This window comes from Mycteria americana, chromosome 5 (genome assembly GCF_035582795.1).
Source record: "Mycteria americana isolate JAX WOST 10 ecotype Jacksonville Zoo and Gardens chromosome 5, USCA_MyAme_1.0, whole genome shotgun sequence".
Classification (NCBI taxonomy): Eukaryota; Metazoa; Chordata; class Aves; order Ciconiiformes; family Ciconiidae; genus Mycteria; species Mycteria americana.
Genome location: NC_134369.1, coordinates 37,863,627 through 37,879,418, shown reverse-complemented (window position 1 = coordinate 37,879,418; position 15,792 = coordinate 37,863,627).

Below are 15,792 nucleotides of genomic sequence, written 5' to 3'. Positions count from 1 at the left end.
TGACTACTAGATTTAAGACCTCTTTCGCCTCGATTATTGACCTGTCTTTTTGATGTATTATCCCTGGCTCTTCACATTCCATCCACAGAATGTAAATGCCAGTGCAGAGTAGGTTATGGGAGGAGATACCTCCTCTATTCACACAGATGTCCACTTTTTGGCACTTTGCAATACTAATCAGGCAGATCAAATAAACTGCAGAAGGTGATGGTTTGAGGAATAGAACTGTGGTGCATAGAAATGTTTTCCCTGCTTAAATGTGACCCCTATGAGAATCAGTGAAGTTTCTGGAACAAGACAGATCTTCCTTATGTACTTACTTTATATGAAACATAGCTGATCATGATTACTTTAAATCAATAATTTTAAGTATTTAAAACCAGCAAGGGGATTTTATTTCTTTGAGAAACTATACTCTGCACCTATCTATATGCATATCATTAGAAAACAACTTTTAAAGATCAGTGAGAGAAGGAAAGATTTGTCCAGGTCTAAACACTTTGTGTTCCAACTTGTTTAAAAATTTAGCGGTAACTCTGCTTTTGGCTTGGGCTTGGATTCAAACTTATTTTACACAAACCATAAGTTAGCCTATAGTCTGTCAAATTGCAGCACAGACTGATTTAAGATTCTAGTCAAGCTCCTTCGAAATAATGTTTATGTTTTTTTGTGCTAGTTTCCCATTTTTACCTTTTTGAAACGGAATATAAAGAGTTTCATATGATCTAAGGGCTTTGGTTTTTTATTAAAGTTGCATCAACTTTGGGAATAAATCTACTTAAAAGATACAATTCTAGTTTCAGCCACAAATATCAAAGGTTTGCTACTACAGATTTTTCTCTCCGAGCAGCACGATAGTTCTCCTGTCTGTATTGCAAATGTTGAAAAAGAATTGTGCTTTTTTTTCCCAGAATCCTACTAGGAAGACAGCTCACATCTGACAAGAGTATTTTCATCTTGCTCTGTAAAAAAGTCTGGGTTTAGTATGAAATAATTGCCATGAGCTTATTAGTGTGCTTGGCTCAGGCCCTGCAGACAGTGCAGCCTGGATAGATGCCTAACGACATGCAGCCACATTGCCCGACAAATTTGTGTACAGCCACAGACGAGTCTGAAAAAAGTATAGCAATGAATTCCTGCAGATAGATAGAGATAAAAATTAAAAGTAGTACCTTAAGAAGAACAGGCAACATCAGGTGTATATAAAAATTTTTTGGTCATCTTCACTGCTAATGGCAAGCATTATCTGGATCTATGAATTGGATTCTGTGAAATGATTCACACTCTTTAAGGGGAGGTATCTTTGAAGTTTCTTCTCATCAGTAAAGAGGATTTCCGCTCTATGGATTTCATTATTGGAAGGTGCCTCCTGCAGGAATTTTTCATTATTCACCCCTCAGTACCCCCTGCAAGATCTTCCCATCAGCATGTTACCTATTGTCAGTTTTCCCATAGAATGCAATGGGGGATGGGGAGAAAGCCATCTGCTGCCGAAGGTAATCTGCCCAAGTTCTGCACCAGTAACATCATACTGAACTGTGGGCAAATTGCTCTTATGGAGGATAGAGGATGACAGAATTAAATCAGATGAATATGGTGGTAAAACATTTCACATCAGGTTTTTATTCATTTAAAATCTCTCGTGTCATCTTCTTCCAGAACTGTTTTAAGTTTGATTGCTGATTGCTGATTGCTGGATCTGATTGCTGGAGAGCCTTGACCTATAAGCCCATTGCTGGTCTTCCTTAATGCTTTGGCAGAGTTGCTACAGAAAAAGACATGCAAGAAAAGCACAGTAACCACTTTTGCATCCCCAGTTTATTGATCCTTTCTTGATTATGGCTACAAATACAGATGAAATATTACCATGTTTGTTTACAGTGTTAACTGCTTGCCTGCCAGTCATTGATTCTCTCTGCTACATATCCACTTGTCAGTCCAAAAGAAAACAGGAGCAAAAGAAAACTATTCAGACATTCCAGCTTTATATAGCTACACCTCCGTTGCCATAAGAACCAAATAGAAATTCTTTCCACAAAATATTGCAGTGAAAAAATTACAGCTTTGGGGACTGTCATTTTTGCATATCTGGCATCACCAGCCATCGTGGTTTCAATGAGCTCGCCCAGGCTCCTTCTCTGACTGTATGGGCAAGCTCAGCATGAAGGAATTCCAACCATACTGTCTCTTTTGGGCCCCTCTGCAAAGGGATCCTGGCAAGCAGCAGGTCTTTTGCATTCTTCCTCATATGGTGTATGCTGTAAGCAATAGAAACTGCATTAAAAGCTTACCAAGTTTCTCTTCCTTTCTTCTGCCTCCCCTCACAAGCTCCTGAACACGTGCTAGAGCTCAGCAGAGGGGTGATGCTAATGTTAGAAAAAATACATCAGTGTTTATTATGAATTACTCCCCCCTGCTGTTTAGCAAATCACTTACAAGCTGATCTTGATTTCTTCACGTGGTTTTGACATTTTTAAGTATTTGCCTGGATAATTATCTGGGAGAATTTCTGATCTGCTGTTGTTTGCCCTTATTGGTCAGTAGTCATCTTTTGTGTTGTATTCCTGGTCACTTAATTCATGAGACACCATTTTTTCTGTCTGAACAAAAGAACAGATATATTCTGGATAGGAATTTTGAAGTGAATAAACAGGTGGGGTAAAATTTGAGGAATTTACAGGATTAAGAAAAATTTTGTGGGATTGTTGCAGTTTTCTTATTATTCACAAATCTCAGTATGGCACCATAAGTAAAAGCAAATGGTGAAGCTGCCTTTTATTCATGACAATATTAACAAATATGAACAAGGAAGAATTTTTTTATTGTAACTTTCTCATCTCTAGCCAAAACACGATTTCTTCACTGCCACTCAGCATTTACAATTGAATACTTCTGGGATGAGCTTGTTGAAGAGGAGAGGCCTGGTTTGCAGTTTAAAAGTATACAATAATTTCTTTTTCTTTCTGAGGGTGGGCTTCTGAGCTATCTCAAGAAATAATACTAGTTCCTTCTTGGACTCTCTTCATGGGATGTGGGGTTTTTGTCAGTTGTCTCACAGCCTGAAGGTTGTGGAATGGGCTGGTTTTGAGCCTCAGTCACACTCCAGCATTTTCCACTCAGGATTAGAATCACGTCAGCCACATTTCTTAGAATTGCTCTTGGCTGTGTCTTGCCCTGCACTACTTTTCATTAGGAAGGCGCTGTCCTTAATCTCTTTGAGAAGTGAATGACTTTTCACTGTTGTAGTCACAAATATTCACAAGTTCCCGCAACTATTGGTGTTACTTGTGCACTCTCTTCTTTGTCATGCAAATAGGAGAAAGACTTTGACTCCTATTCCTTCCTTTAGAGGCCTTCTAGTCTGGCAAATCTGAATTTGCTTTATTCTGCCATTGCATTTAGGATGGTCATTAAATCCTTGTATGTGCTTAGATGGATTAGGCTTTTTTCAGTTGGTGGTTTTTCTAAGAACTGCTATATTTTAATTCTCCTTCCTTTCTGAGGCTCTATCTTCACATTAAATTTCTGCTTTCATTCTGACTAGGTTAACTGGACAGTCTCAACTGACCTAGTCTCAACAGCCTGCTTGGAAGCTGGCAGCTGAAATCCTGGTTGGAAGCTACAGTCCACTGCCTACGGGGATGGTCCTCTGTTCTAGCAGTGCTTTGTCATCTATTTTATTTTTTATTGCATGTATGGGGGGAACCCTCATATTGCTGTTGCCTATTTTTTCCCTTTTATGCACAGGGTTTGCGTGAAAGATGGCAGATTTTTTAAAATTATTATTCTTGAAGAACGTGCTGACAGCTTCTTTCCCAGTCCAACAACAAACAACCCTATCCTCTGTTCTGTCTTGGAGAGGCATTTACTCAATGTGATTCTGTATTCCAAACCAGTAGGATGATGTGGATCCTTTGCCTCTTAGTGATGCCTGGTGAATGCTCACTTGAGAGAGTTTCTTTTCACTTCTGTAGTTCTTTATGCCCTACATATGATTTTATGGTGATCTCTTTCAGGTCAGAAATGATCTTGAATACATTGACCTAAGAAGCCTTGCTGATGAAAGTTTGTTGAAACACAAACACTAATGTAAGATTGTGCCTTCTCTTTTACACTGCAGCTGTGGAATATCCACGGGAATGCACATCCAGCAAAGGTGCCAGGAGGGTATAGACAAATCAAAATGTGTTAGAGATTCAAAGAAACTCCTCTGGCTGAAGCAGAATATATATACAGGAAATATATACATTAGCTAAACAGCAGCGTAGAAACATGCAGAACACGGTAACGTTACAAACAGCATAGAAGTTAGAGTGGACATAATGGAATGAGAAGAAGTACTGATGGCCTTTTTCCTTGTGCCAAAGCTATCACAAAAACCTGATTGGTGTTGAAACTGAAGATCTCCTAAAAATGCTTGGATTTGATGAAACAGGACATTTTGATGAAATTTTATTTAATTGACAGTACGTTGAAATGCTTAAATAACAACCTAAAGTTTCTCATTTCAGAGAACATTTGACAGAGAAAAATAACATTTTTAGTTTTAATGTCACCTGAGATATTTTAATGAAAAATACAGTAACCAGGCTATTAGTTGACATTCTAGATTTGGAATAATTCCTAACACTTTCTGATAAGGAAGCCTCAAGTTTTTAGAACACTATGTAGTTCAAAAGCAATTGTTGGATGTTCTGCTGGCTTTCATTTAATCCCTGGTTGGACTTGTTCGTCTCCATTTAGTAGAAATACACACAGACCAAAAATAAGCAAGGGATGTGCTATGATTACCATGTTAATCCAAGGGTTTTATTTTTATCCTGTTTTCACTCTAACTTTCTTAGATACACACGTTGTCCCAGCTTAGACAAGTGAGCACTACAGTGAGAGGGCCATTCTTTTATTATAGTTTGGTATAAGGTTTGTATACCCATTTGTGATGGACATTACAGTAATTAATACATAAATACTCCTTGCTCAAACATAATAGAATATAACAGAAGGAAGTATTATGTCATTTGCCTCTCTTCTCCTTATTTAGTTAAAATATTAATTGTTTGTACTGCTGGGGTTCCTAGGGACTCCTGATCTTAGCCTGTGGGCCCATTATGTTAAGCACTATACAAACATACAGTAAAAAGACAATGTCTGCCTCAGAATTTAGGGCTGGGGCAAGTGCAAGGAAACCCAATAAATCAGATTTATTGAATAAGAATAATAAGACAAATTAATCTGTTCTTACACCATTGTGTATTTTAACTGTTTCATATTTGTAATTTAAATTACAGTTCCTAAAGACTCAGCGCTGTAACAAAAAACTCGATGTTACAAAGCCAAATTTCTTCAAAGGCATTTGAATTATCTGTGGGCCCTTTCACTGTGAAACTGGCAACTAATTCTCATAGCATCTTTTAAATATATCTTATCACTATGTTTCTGCCTCATCAAAACTAATAAACTCTATGAGCCATGAATAAAGATCACATAGAAGGAAATGGATCATGTTAATGATACATTTTTATAAGTATTTTACAGAAGTTTTGTATGCTATATGAACCCTCTGATTCTCCTTTACCTAACACATAAAGGCAGCTGGATGCTTCTGCATGTAAGCGATGGCTTGAGGCAAATAGTGCCAGAACATGCCTTTGAGAGAAGTTAGTATTTGTAGCATGCCTTCCAATCTGAGAAAGCTCGGTGCATGCTGGAATACTTTATTTTCTCTGCTTGACATTTTGACCAGGATCACCTGAAGCAGCAAACCATTCTAGTACCCCTCAACGTCAGTCCATACTTAGGGTCCTTTATATTGATGCTGCCTGTTCCACATATGCAACATAGTTCAAGGTCCCAGGGATCTCATGACAATGTAGACAAGGAGTGGCAGTTTTTTATATATATATATAGTTGTTATTGAAGACACTTTTAAGAAACAGTTAAATCCCTGGAAGCAGACAGAGAAAATGGCAGCAACCTCTAGCACACACACCGGCAAGAGCATAAGTAACAAGATAATCTCATGCACAAACAAAACAACACTGGAAACAACACTGGCTCTGAGGTGGCAAAGGGGGCAGAGCGGGGGGTGGAGGACTTTGTTATTTGATTCCTTCTATGTTTGGAGTAACACGACTGCACTTTCAGAGTAGTCAGAACTGTTGGGAAGGAATGAAAGAAATGGGTAGCCACTACTCTTGAAGAAAAGGGTGACAACACATTTATAACTGGCTGCCAAAAATGCTCTGTTGATAAAGAGCTTTTCATGCACGTTTGATATTTCTGCCTCCTGAAGAAAATTTACCAGTGACTCTCTGACTGGAAATGTTCAGTTTTCTAAGCTGAAAGAAGTCATAAATATACCTTCATGACTTTTCAGAAATTTAGTGCAAGCAGTGGTTTTCTACAGACATGAGAGATGATGGTGTAAAATCGTGGCTTATTTTATTTTTCTGATTCCATTTGTTAAGTCAGACTTGTAAAGATAAAGCATTTGGAAGAAGAGTCAAGTTGCTATATAACATGAATGATTATTTTAGTCACAGTTCGCTGAGAAAAAGAAGCTGTATTGCAGCTTCATGGTATTTCTGTCAAAAGCTTAGAAAAAATAATAAAATGCTGATTTTTTTTTTAATAAATTCCACCTTATTTAAATAATTCCACTTTATTTAATTAAAAAAAAAACAACAACCCAACAAACCGAACCAAAACAACAAAGGAAGGAAAAAAAAATCCACTCTGCCTTGGTGATGTAGCTACCAAATTTAGGTGCTGGATACATGCGATTACATCATTGGGAATCTATAACGTGAGATCTCAGTGCCTTCCAGCCCCGGTTCGTGCTGGGGAGAGACGAGCACCGCGTTCACATACGGGTGTTGTCCATATATGGCTGGAAATCCCAGCGTGCGCAGCCTCCCGATCGGCCTCTGCGTGGGTGCAGCTCAGCCCTCAGTACGTAACTGGGACGGACAGAGCCGCCACGGCTTGCTCCGCCAGCAGCTCTCCTCTGGGAATGTCAGGAATGCCCTTAGCATTTATTCAGCAGGAAGCTATTGGCTAAAGACACACACCAGCAATTGCATGTGTTTCTTTAACAAAGAAGTTTGGGTCTCTTCAAAACAGAGAGATGTGCTGCTTAGTTGTGTGGGTAGATGATAATTTGTTTTCAATGGTATTAAATCCTTTAAACAGCTTTTGTATATCTATTTTATTGTTTGCTTCTTGTATACAAGCTATTGTTGTCTTTTAGCCCCACTGCAGCGAATATCTATTTCTGAAATAATTTTAATATATTTGAATCTAACAATAGTCACAATGATGAATTATTTCTTCTTAGAGTCATCTTGGGGAATGGCAGATCAAAATGAGAAGTGATAAGTTTAAAGACCAATTTTTTTACTGCCTTGCTGTTAAAAACAATCAAGATAATGAGTGATTAATTTACATGCATGGTGCTGAACAGTCAATAGTGAGGAAGGACTACAAATTTGCTTCTGAGACCAAGTCACGATCCATTCAGAATGTGAACATGATCTGACAGATAGTGAAAAAAGAAACAAAAATCTTTAAATTTTTGTTTTATTTGAGGAAATGTTTATATTATTGAATGGATAGATTGAGTCACCAAGTGATGTAAAACTTTGAGGCTGCCCATAAACAGCTGCATTAGGAAAGTGCTCAAAGAAATCCAAATAAATTTTCAGTGTCTTACAAAAGCATGTTCCTCTGGCTTGCTCAGGGCTTGTTACTGTAAGTGTTGAGCACTCCAGCCTAAAGGCAAAGGGACTAGTCCTGTTTACTTCGATGCTATTAATTATGTGTGTAAATCTGAACAAGCCCCAAAATTCTCTGAAGATTTGCCACCTTGCAAGTTCAAGCATTTGCAGCAGCTATGATGCAAACTGTAGTGTATATATACAGCCCAGGACTCAGAGAGAACTGGATAAACTACCGGCCAAAACCACTGTCCTTTTCTGGCGTGGCATTATCCACAGAGAGATTTTATGGATTAAGATCATATTGAAAGTTAGTGGTTAGTGAGGCACATATGCAGTGCTCCTTTCTCATCTCAGCATGTGGCATGTACTTCTAGCATATCACTTCTTATCATGATGGGAGGCTTATATTCAGTCTATATGGTCTTTGTTGTGTGGTAAGCTGACTCCCAAGCCTGAAAAGACAAGATTCTGCATAGAAATGCATAGTACTCCACCATCATCTCTGCATGAATGCATCTTTATTTATGCATTTAACAGCTGGAATACACGTAGAGGATAGCAGAGCACAGCTGTGCTCCCTGAAGTGGGTACCTACTGCAACTGCCTGTTGCAGACTATGACGATTTTGCTTCTTTACTCCGCAACTTCTAGGCTGGTATCAAATTCAGGTGTTTCCTCACTTGCTTGTGAGTCACCAAAAAAACCCACAAAAAAAAGTCCACGAATGTCTAGTGAAGATTCAGATACAGTAAATTTTGCTATGATTGAGCCAGAATGGTTTAACTGGAATAGCTGTTTTCTTCAAATCCTAAAAAAGGTGTTACCTAAGGAAGAAACTGGCAGTACAGCTGTTCTTATGGAAATCTGATGCACCTTTACATAAGTTTATTTCCTGCATTTATACACATATGTGTGTTTGTGAGTGTATGCATGCATTTTTTGGTGTGTGCATATTTCTGTGTAGAGTATAGCTGGAAGGAGATAGATCACATTTTAGAGGCTTTCACTTTACCACAGAAGCAGTATATAGTATACTTTGCCTATAGAGACTGTGACCCAAGATCTGACCTAGGGTTAAAACTTCAATGCATATCCAGATACCTAAATAATAGCTTTATTTTAGCTTGTGTGATACACTGCCAATTCCTTGTAATTTGACTGGAAGCCAGATATTTTCCAGATTAGCCAAAAGGTGTTTATGTGCCCAAATATACATGAAAAAAATCCATTTGGCTTTTGGTCAGTAGCATCACATTACAATACAATATACATAAACACATACATATGTATGTATGTATTGACTGTAAAGATTATAGTTCCAATTTCTGTATGGCCAGTGGTTTGACAAAATTCATTCTTACTCCTGGGATGAAAGTATGTATTTCACACCTCATTTTCGCTGGAATTATTTCTTACAAAAAATTTCTGACTACACTGAGTTTCCTCTGAGACAGTAGGACAGTAGGCCATGAATGACTGAGATTTCACTAACTGGACCACCGAAATAATCAAATACTCCTTTATTGTTAATTTTTGTTTAGTTTGACAGACCAAAAAGAGGCATGAGGGAAGTGGTATTTTTATTTACTTAATTATGAGAGTAGAAGCCAGGTTACATCATCTTTGCCGTCTCTCTTTTCATTGGTAGAAATTCATGTAGTTTATAATTTATTAATAGAATGGTGAAGAGTTAACACACAATCCTTTATAGCAGAATAGCCTTACGTGTTTTTAATTTTCTGGTTTGGAAACTCCCAGAAAGATTACTACTGGCATGTTATTAAAAAGACTGATATGTCTTTGAAGTGGAGTGCAGCCTCTGTCATCATCTTTTACCAAATAACAATACAAACCCTGATTAAACAATTTTAATGAATTTTCTTTTAATAGGCTTCACTTTTAGAGTAGAAAAAAAGAATGCAAGGTAATGATTTGGAAAGATAAAATACCACATGCTATTTTGCAGGAACTGTATAGTAACTGTAAGGGAACATGCTAGCTCTGCAGGAAACCAAAGTAACTGAGCAATAAATTGTGTCATCGCTACCTCTGTTATCTCTTGATAAATATGGAAAGAATATTGCAAAGATCTCACCAGACATATTCTTTTTATTGAAAAAAAGTGAAATAGGCACAAGAATTGCTGCTTCATTTTGCGTTTTCCTGTGATAGAAAGTTGCAAGGTTTTGTATTTACCATCATTTGTTTTTGCAAATCTAACCACCCCCTTATAATTTGGAAAGAGAAAGAGCTGTCTATTCCTTCTTGTGTGTGTCTGCACTGACATGCACATGTATCAAGTACCTTATTCTTCTCATACTCTTTTTCTCAAACAGCTGCTCCTGGCCACTGATCAATATAGGTTGGATATCGATTCTGTATATTGGTAAGGGGTGTTATCCGCTTTGTTATATACACAAAGACATTGATGAGCAGGCCAAAGGAGAAGAGAGAATGCTGTTGCACCTACCCATATGCTAACTGCATAATTGCACAAGATCCCAGAGTTTTTGTTGGGCTGCTTTGGCTACCTGTCCATCCAGCCTGCACCCTCCCAATATGCCGGCTCAGCTGTACTGACAATACAGCAAAGAGAAGGTAACCGAGTCCAGCAGCTCCAGAGGTGCAGCTTTAGGATTGTTTAATATTCTTAGTATAATTGAGACAGAAAGCAAGTGTCATTACAGGAACATTAAAACTGGGAAATGTTCTAGATTTGAAAGTAGTTCCAGAGTATGGGTTTCATAAAGGTAGAGCAATACATACCCTACATACTCACGCATGTAACTGTAAGATGAACATAAAAACACAGAATTATGTAGGCTGGAAAGGATCTCTGGAGTTCATCTAGTCCATTGTACTGCTCAGAGCAGGCCCATTGTACAGTACTTTTTGGCAGCATCAGCAAGGCCTCTTTTAAATCAGGCCTAAAGACCACTTCCATGTCAGACCATTACTGTAAAGAGTATTAAAGGGTAAATTATTTTCCCCATAGTCAAGGGATCCAGAGAACACAAGAACATTACTGAAGTATTACAGTACTAATGAGAAGTAAAACAACTGAGAAAATGCTGCTGCTGTCATGTTGCTTCTGAGCTATGATATAGTAAGTAGGTAAAAAAACAACTTAGCCTGTGTCCAGGAGTAGTATCCAAGCCAACAGTAAAAACATAGAAGCTCTTACTGGTTGTTAAAAGGCAAAACAGCAGACAAACCACATAACATCAGCCTCCCCGTGTACCAGATGAAGCATAAGTTGTGACTACTTCAACAAAACAAGGGATATCTCAGATGCATAAAAATAGCTACCCATTCTACAGTATAGATTATTTTTATACCAGCTGACAGCATTAAAATAATCTATGCTGACTTTGGGTAGGACAGTAACCTTTTTCATTGTTTAGGAATGTTTGGGATACACTAATAATGGGAGGAATCCAGATGATCGTAGACAGTGGCATGGAATAGTAGTTTGTTATAGGTCTTTTATAGATTTGGCTGCTTCTCTTCATGTAGTAAAAGACAAAAACAAAAAGGTCTGGAACACAGAGCTGTAAAATGACTATTGCCTTTAACTATTGGTTGGGTACAACGCTACAAGAAGAGAATAAAAAGTTATAAAACATCTGCTCTTATATGAGATCTTACTCCAGAAATTGCCAGAGTTGCCCAGAGTTGAAATTGAGTCAAACTTTTTCCTTCTACCTGCTCAAAAGCTACAAAATATGAATAGAATTGCAAGGATAAAGGGAAGCCAAGAAAGTTTTGTCTTGAATTTTCCATACATTTGTCCTTTATTTCTTGGAAATGCAGGTGATCTCGCTATAAATGTATGGTAAACAGCATGTAATAAAAACATCTACATACATCCATCTGGTTTCAATATTAAAATGACATTTATATAGCATGCAGTGACTTAATTACTTAATGGAGGATAACTATGATACTGAAATAAGGACTATTAAAACACTATTTTTGAGGATTAGTAAACAGATACGTATTTTAAAAAAATTGGGTCCGCTATTCTGAGTAAGTCTGGAATAGCTGCTGATCCCATTCATTTCTAATATTTGCTTCATACCAAAGGACTGAAATATATGCTGTGCTCCTTTGTTCACCTTAGCTCAGAAGCAACGTTTCTCACATTTGGCATTATACAGAAATCCAAAAAAGCTGGATGCTTTTAGTTTAATCTATCGTATTTTGTATTACTCTATTTTATGAGAAAGTATGCACAGTAAAAAAGATCTGCTATTCCCAGTGACTGTACTGCAGGTTACATTGAGGTGGCACGTCCTCTGTCTCCAAGTTTACCTCTCTTTCTTCTCCTATGTTTTGTCAGGGAATGATGTACTGTTTTAGTGCTGCCTATCTAACTTATTTTTGCAGTACCTTTGCCCTACTGGGAGGTTAAACATGGAGTAGGAAATATTTGCTCCCAAAAAGCAGAAACTGAGCTCTTCCAGAAGTTTGTAATGTAAGAAAAAAATTCTCTCCCTTTTACTGTGGTTTGTTGAAGCTTGTTTTCTTTCATGTTTTATAATAAGTCATGGCATTTAATGATGCCTTCAATAAACATCACTAACATTTTTTTCCTCTTTAGATGCCAATGATTAATGTTTTCTATGTATTCAAAGAATTTGTTTTATGCCACAACCACAACTACAGCTTCCCACAAAAACAATTCCTAGTTAAACCCTCCGTTTACTGTAGCATTTATTTGATGATCAGAAGTTGTCTATTATCTTGCAAGCAACAAAGTGAGCATGTTCATCAATTAATGGATGTATTTAGATACCTGTCTTAAAAACTTCACCCCCTTCGTTTAGTTAGTAAGGAGAAAAGAGACTTTTCTCATCCCAGCAATAGAAGCTGCAAACAGTTTCTTCAGATGACGTGCTGCTCATTTTTAAAAATAGGTTGGTAAAATGGGACAGACATGCCAGGGCACTGCAGTTAGGCCACAGTCAAGGCCATGCTGTGCTTTTATTTTCTTTGTTAGAGAGCAGTGGTCCTCAGGGTTCATCAAGGCAGGAATAACTCTTACGGACATTTCCAGGCCAAGTGTATCAGATGTTTGTGGGTGCAGACCTAGGCCTAAATGATAAAGCGTTGCCATTTGCGCACATCTGATATTCAAACTTGGTGTAATTTATCATGTTAAGCAGGTGGGATGTTCTGGGAAAACAAAACGTCATGCTGCTTCAGCGCATCCTGACCTTTTCAGCCAGCCTTTCTATGGAGGCTATGACACAGACTAAAGATGTCTTCCCCACCTGACATGACAACTTCAGTGCCTCTTTCAGAAAGAGTTTCTTCACAGTAAATGTGTTACTGTTTCTTCCAGTAAATCTGGTAATGACAAAAATGAATCTTTTCCAATCTGGTTTCCTAGATGCATGAGTGCAGAGGGAGGAATTTAAACACAAACCAGAGCCATTGACTATTCATCAGAGAAACATTTTATATACACAGTTAGGATTCCTTTTCCAAGCTTGTACATTAGTATATTCAATTTACATTGTACAGAGCTCACTTCCCAAATATTGTACAGTCCAGCGTCATTTCCCTGACCTTGTTTTTCTTCTATAACAAAAGAGTAAAAGCTTCTCATCACCCATATTAGCTGACTGCTACCTTTATGCAGGGCTGAGAAACCTACAGCTCATCAGCCTTTACTTCATATCAATTACTACATAATGTTTTTGGATATTAAAGTCAGGTATCACGAAGAAGTAGGAAAACATATAGCCCGCTAACAGTGTTTCAAAAGTTTCTTCAGTCCTCAAGAAAGAATAGGGTCCTCATACATGCCCTAGGGCAACTCATAAAAAGAATGTGCAAAACGTACAAACAAGAGCAAAGCCAGGATGAGGCCCTGACATGTTGGGTACTATGTTCTCAGCCAGAGAAAACTTCCACTGGCTTTCATGCACTAGAGAGGATATGTACAGTGCCAGTTTATAATCTCAGCTGCACCAGTTCATACTCCTGAAATTACATTTCTTTCAGCTACTGCTAGAATTAGAACTGATTTCAAGTAACAAGGACACTTATTTCAGGCATATGATTTCAAAACGTTCCAGCAACACTACTTTAAAGTAATGAGATTTTGATCCAAAAGAAGCAGAGAGCAAAAGAGTTAATAGATTTTCCACTTATTTTCATCAAGCTCAGTGGCAAGTAAACTCTCAGCTCAGCTGTCAAGCAGACAGCAGCTCAGCTCTGAAATGATGGAAGGTGGAACCTGTTAATTTCCTTGCATGCCTCTTTATGGCCAACAGTTTATTCTCTAAAAATATGACTGTGGAAAAAGTTAGAAGTGTTTCGATTCATTCAGGTCTCCCTTGTAAATCAGGAATTTACTCCACCGATATAAACAAAGTCTCAGCATTATGCAATCACTTAAATCACACTATAACTGGTACTCTACATTTATGTTAGCTTGAATAGTCTTACATTACTTTAATTTTTTAATTCAGCAGTATTCAGATTTTGCATTGCTTTTCAGGACTTTATATCTAAAAACTGCAGCAAGGAATTTCTCAGGGGGCAGAAGCAGTTAATATTGAAATGCAGATTATTACAACTGAATGGATGTTCTCTGGCTTCAGTTAGTTTCTGTGATTTATATTCTAAAAATAAAAATGAGTAGCTGAAAATAATACATTACAACAAAACCCAATAACTTTGTCTCTCATATTCTCAGTCTTTGTTGTTTTGCTTAGAGACTCGGTGCATGGAATTTTATCTATAAATCAAACTCTTGGAAATAAACTTGCTGAAATCACAATCAGAGTCAAATATTTATGTGATGATTTTTGTGAGAAGTTCAATAAATATGTTGTCATCAGCTAGATTCTCAAGAAAACATCCCAGGTTCTTTTTTCTTCAACTTGGAAAAATATGATTCAGTCATGGACAAGAAAATTGTGCCTGACAAAACAGCTACCTAGCAGGTCTGCACAGGAGCACCTTCGCCGTGCTGCCCAGTTTTTAAAACTTTCATAGTGTGCTCATATTCCTTTGACGCTTCCCACAGTTGATGTTTGGACAGTCTTTTACAGATCTCCTCTACCTTCCTTCCCCACACTGATCCTATTTGCTCCTTTTCATTACCTTCTCCTCTCTATGCTTTGTGTCATTTAAGCTTGGTTAAGACGGTTTCTTCCTTTTTATCTTAATCACCCTGCCTTCTCCCAGCAGCAAAAATTCAGATCCTATTTCCATACCCTTCTTTTATTATCTTCTTCATACATTGTTTGTCCTCACCCTTTTCCTTCCAAGTCTTCTCCACCATTCCTGTTCCTACTTCCATATCTCTCTTACCACCTTTCCTCACTTTACACCTATCCATTTCTCTTGTCATCCCTTCTCTGGCTGTATCTTAGCTGCTTGCTCCATGACCAATAAAATTTTAGCTATTCAGATTTTCTCCATAGCTTATTCTTTTTAGTGCCTGGCTCTCAGAGAGATGAGATCCATTTCTTTCCTTCTTTGTTTATGGCATTGCTTTTGCAGCTACCCTGTCTGGCGTAGGAGTGCTTCGCCCCTCACACCCTCTGCCATGGATCAGATCTTGGTAGCTTAGGTACTGGTATGTAGTGCCAACAACCATTGTCTTGATACTGGCTGACTGATTCCTTTCAGTTCTGCAGCAATCTCTCTCTTCAACAGCCTCTCTTTTCCTACCCCTTATCTTCTGAGGTATTTGGGTATTTTCTACTTCCATACACTGGCTAGCATCTGACCAGTGTTCCCAGGAACCACGGCAACATAGATAACCACATGGATAAATAAATAAATAGCACACATCATATTTCATTATGAGGCAACGGTAAGCTGCCATTTTTTCAAGTTTTTAGCAAAAGTCTCAAATGCTTATATATAAATTGGATATATATTGGAATAAATTGGATTTTAGAGATATAAATTGGAATTTAGAGCACATAGGAAGCATGAGAGGTTAAGAAGCTATGTATTGAGCATTTTGCAGAGATAGGCAACCTTGGTCCATGCTGGAATCCTCTCAGGTTTTGTGGGTTATCTGAATACCAAGACAAACAGGAACTGG